Genomic DNA, 5,539 nt, shown 5'->3' on the forward strand with positions numbered 1-5,539 from the left:
CATGGGGCTAGATTCCCTTCGGTGCTGATCAACGATATTTTTAATAAAATATAAGAATTATACATTTTCAACTTTTATTTTTTATTTTTAATTACTATCAACATATTTTAGTTAGGAGTGAAAGTGACTTTTTTTTGCATCTATTTCATAGTGGTTTGTAACATCAACCCAATATAGATCCATGTTAACCACAAATCCAGCAAGAGTTAGTGGCATCAAATCTCTTGACGTGCAAACTTTTTTTTAGAGTGCAAAAAATTGAGAAAAGATTTCCACCTCTCTATATATATATATATAATTTAAATTAAATCCCCATTTATTGTGTAATCCTCATTTATTATGTAGTCTACAAAGATCAAATACATGTTTAAACTTGCAATTCCAAACAAATATTTACTCGATTTCATAAAAATTTAACACAAAAGTATACTTAAAAAGAAGAAGATTTTATATAATATATACACAATTTTTATTTAACCATATATATAATCGATATTAAATGCCACATATTGATTTTATATTAAGAATTAAATGAATTATACATCTCCTTCCTATTACGTTGATTAGAAAGTACTAGATTTGTTTTTCTCATTAAGGTGCTTGACCTTTGGGATAAGGCTTCACCCATCTTCACTTTCTCTCTCTATATATGAAATTTATATGGATGTAATTTGTAAATAAATTAGTTAGTATAAATATTCAAATAGTTTATTCAAGTGTTGTTTTGAAATATTTAAAAATATATATATAAGAGTTATACAACTTACTAAAATGTTTATGCTATTTTATATGCACATTGAAATATTTTTACCATATCTCCTTCATATCAAATATGTCCATTCATATTTGTTTTTTATTATAATTTACATTTTTCTAATTATGCCGCAAGGCGTTTCCCTCTTAAATGAACTGCCCTAGATGCCTTTCTGTCCTAATCGTAGGCGTTAGATCTTTTGTTAGACGATTGAACAAAAATCAACTGTTTGATTTAATAAAAAATGTTTTAAAACATTAGAAAACCTTAAAAAAACGTTTCACTTTCTACTTGACATCTGTGCGCCGAGCTTCCAGTGATTCCAGTGTCGTCTGGACTGCATATTCTTGCAAGAATTACTCGTGCCTCATTCAGAGAAAATACCAAACTGCAAAGACTGCTTCGATCTTCAAGGCCAGGAGAAAACCAGGTGGGTAAATGGCGGTGGCTCCATGGATTACTCTGTCGACGAGGTCTTGAATCTGAAGAAGAAGACAATTCGAATTGGGTTGGACATCGGAGGAGGAACAGGAACTTTCATCGTGAGAATGAGGGAGCGGAATGTAACAATTATTACGACTTCCATGAACTTGAACGGGCCCTTCAACAGTTTCATTGCCTCCAGAGGGGTTATTCCCATGTATATCACTATAACATAGAGGCTGCCATTCTTTGAAAATACTTTGGACATTGTTCATTTTATGCATGTCTTGAGCAATTGGATTCCCACACAGCTACTGGAATTTGTACTCTAGGATATCTATAGGATTCTGAGGCCTGGAGGCCTGTTCTGGCTAGATCATTTTTTCTGCATAAAGGATCAGCTGAAGATCTATGTGCCCATGATTGAGCAGCTAGGGTATAAGAAGCTGAAATGGTCTATTGCCCCTAAGTTGGATAGAGGGCCCGAGCTCAAAGAAATGTATATCTCTGCTATCTTGGAGAAGCCACTTAAGAGGCAATGAGCAGGCTACTTGTAGATGCAGTTTTAAGTTTCATGGGCTTAAGGTCCCTTAACTTAAAACAAATAGACATTTCTCTCTGTAATGTATTTTAATTTTCAATTATGGGAATATATATGATGCCCTTGCCTACTTTTAAGATATTTGCCACTTTCAGTGTATGGTTCATGTATCTGGGTTTGATTTAGGGCTCCAAGATTTTCATATTCATATTAATATATAAAATAGATTTGCAATTTTAATTTCTAGATTTTCTACCGTGCCATGGTTTTCATTGATTTTTGAAAAAATGTGGATGGTTCGTCTGTAATGGTCAAGGGCTGAAATTCAATGGCCATGTTTAGTAGGTTTTGATTGTAATGGTGAAACTGCAAAGTATATGGAAGTCATCAAGATTGAATTATGAATGGAATAACAAGCAGATACAATATATAGTAAAATCACGTTTTTTTTATGGCTGTGAAATGTAGAATTTGTGTACTGTTTCCAAACTCTTTGTTAGGTGAGGGTTCTGATAAGAACCTGTAGAAACATGTGAGAGATCTGAAATTGATACACTTTTGATTTTGTTTATCAGGGAAACTTTTCAAAGATGCTCTGAAGGTAGATTGATACACTTTTGATTTTGTTTATCAAAAGTACCTAAAAAAATTAAATTACTGCATTAAATGGGTAATATGCATTAAATTACCCAATCCATGATGAGGAGGGGTCCTCCGCATCCAGGCATCCATATTCATAAGACCGTCTTTCATAAGATCCTGGCTCAACGCATCAAAGTGCCCAATGACCTAATCAAGATGCCAAAATCAGGGTCCTCACAGTTCCCTCTACTCATCGTGCTCGCCAAGACATAGGATCAACCATGCACATCCTTCTTCCAATGTGTTCTTCATGAGGCACCTTGAGAGATACCATACCTCTAATTTTATGTTCATACAGGCTGCTACAAGGGTCTGCTCCAAAGTGCCTCGCACTTCTTCTATTTTCCAGACTTCCAAGGGTATTGTTACCCTTATCCAATGGTGCCAACACAAAGGAGCTGCATACTTTTCTTGGATGAACTTCCTTTGCTTCAGCTGCTAGACAAAAATAGGATCACATGGAGGGCTGCCACTAAACCTTCTCAACAAAATCACATCAACTGCTAGATAATGACATTATAGAGGGCTTTTACTATTCTTCAAAAATCATTTTCAGATTGATGTATAAAGGGACCATCCCTTCTCATAACTACATCCTCTATTTTTATTGGCTTCAGGACACCTCTTATGAAGGTTTCAAAGACATGAATATATATTCCTTATTGATTTGCAAGTTGGCTTGAATGGAACAGGCTTTTAACACTTGTATATATATAGATATATATATATATATATATATATATATATATATATATATATATATATGCGCTCAGACATCTGTGCGCCGAGCTTCCAGTGATTCCAGTGTCGTCTGGACTTCATATTCTTGCAAGAATTACTCGTGCCTCATTCAGAGAAAATACTAGATTGCAAAGAATGCTTCGATCTTCAAGGCCGGGAGAAAACCAGGTGGGTAAATGGCGGTGGCTCCATGGATTACTCTGTCGACGAGGTCTTGAATCTGAAGAAGAAGACAATTCGAATTGGGTTGGACATCGGAGGAGGAACAGGAACTTTCACCGTGAGAATGAGGGAGCGGAATGTAACAATTATTACGACTTCCATGAACTTGAACGGGCCCTTCAACAGTTTCATTGCCTCCAGAGGGGTTATTCCCATGTATATCACTATAACACAGAGGCTACCATTCTTTGAAAATACTTTGGACATTTTTCATTCTATGCATGTCTTGAGCAATTGGATTCCCACACAGCTGCTGGAATTTGTACTCTATGATATCTACAGGATTCTGAGGCCTGGAGGCCTGTTCTGGCTAGATCACTTTTTCTGCATAAAGGATCAGCTGAAGATCTATGTGCCCATGATTGAGCAGCTAGGGTATAAGAAGCTGAAATGGTCTGTTGCCCCTATGTTGGATAGAGGGCCCGAGCTCAAAGAAATGTATATCTCTATTGTCTTGGAGAAGCCACTTAAGAGGCAGTGAGCAGGCTACTTGTAGATGAAGTTTTAAGTTTCATGGGCTTAAGGTCCCTTAACTTAAAACAAATAAACATTTCTCTCTGTAATGTATTTTAATTTTCAATTATGGGAATATATATGATGCCCTTGCGTGTTTTTAAGATATTTACCACTTTCAGTGTATGGTTCAGGTATCTGGGTTTGATTTAGGGCTCCAAGATTTTCATATTCATATTAATATATAAAACAGATCTGCAATTTGAATTTCTGGATTTTCTAGTGTGCCATGGTTTTCATTGATTTTTGAAAAAATGTGGATGGTTCGTCTGTAATGGTCAAGGGCTGAAATTCAATGGCCATGTTTAGTAGGTTTTGACTACAATGGAGAAACTGCAAATTATCTGGAATTCATCGAGATTGAATTACAGATGGAATAACAAGCAGATACGGTATATAGTAAAATCGTGTTATTTTTATGGCTGTGAAATGTAGAATTTGTGTACTGTCTCCAAACTCTTTGTTAGGTGAGGGTTCTGAGAAGAACCTGCAAAAACATGTGAGAGATTTGAAATTGATACACTTTTGATTTTGTTTATCATTTCAAAGATGATCAGAAGGTAAATTGATACACTTTTGATTTTATTTATCAAAAGTACCTAAAAAAAATTAAATTACTACATTAAATGGGTAATATGAATTAAATTACCCAATCCATGATGAGGAGGGGTCCTTCGCATCCAGGCATCCATATTCATAAGACCATCTTTCATAAGATCTTGGCTCAACGCATCAAAGTTCCCAATGACCTAATCAAGATGCCAAAATCAGGGTCCTCACAGTTCCCTCTGCTCATCGTGCTCACCAAGACATAGGATCAGCCATGCACATCCTTCTTCCAATGTGTTCTTCATGAGGCACCTTGAGAGATACCATACCTCTAATTTTATGTTCGTACAGGCTGCTACAGGGGTCTGCTCCAAAGTGCCTCGCACTTCTTCTATCTTCCAGACTTCCAAGGGTATTGTCACCCTTATCCAATGGTGCCAACACAAAGGAGCTACATACTTTTCTTGGATGAACTTCCTTTGCTTCAGCTGCTAGACAAAAATAGGATCACATGGAGGGCTGCCACTAAACCTTCTCAACAAAATCACATCAACTTCTAGATAATGACAGTATGGAGGGCTTTTACTATTCTTCAAAAATCATTTTCAGATTGATGTTTGAAGGGACCATCCCTTCTCATAACTGCATCCTCTATTTTTATTGGCTTCAGGGCACCTCTTATGAAGGTTTCAAAGACATGAATATATATTCCTTATTGATTTGCAAGTTGGCTTGAATGGAACGGGTTTTTAACACTTGTATATATATATATATATATATATATATATATATATATATATATATATATATATATATATATATATATAGATATATATATGCATATATATGCACTTGTAACAGTGATAAGGACTTGGCCTCTTCTTCAATACACAAAATAGGGTTCCTTGATTTTACTAATATAGATGACATAGGATGCCCACTGATTATCTTATCAAGGCTTGGAAATATATGCATACAAAATCTTGACTTCCTTAAATTATGAAGGGCCTTAGAACCGTCCTTTAAAAGATTCTCCGCTTCCTTACAAATATGTGGAATTAGAAGTCCACCACCTTTATTCTTTTATAGCCCGGAGATCAAGAAATCACAGCCCCGATGACCTATACTGGTCGGCCAAATTCACAGAGCATGAT

The 5,539-nt window shown here is 35.7% G+C and overlaps 1 pseudogene; it reads left to right on the top strand.

The window, feature by feature from the left end:
• The first annotated feature begins 1,206 nt into the window (after positions 1 to 1,206).
• Positions 1,207 to 3,804, top strand: LOC149180169 (putative methyltransferase At1g29790; annotated as a pseudogene).
• The last annotated feature ends 1,735 nt before the right edge of the window (positions 3,805 to 5,539 follow it).

Source organism: Pinus tabuliformis, chromosome 3_2, assembly GCF_031772625.1.
Source record: "Pinus tabuliformis cultivar Carrire ecotype Pingquan chromosome 3_2, CPIR1, whole genome shotgun sequence".
Taxonomy (NCBI): Eukaryota; Viridiplantae; Streptophyta; class Pinopsida; order Pinales; family Pinaceae; genus Pinus; species Pinus tabuliformis.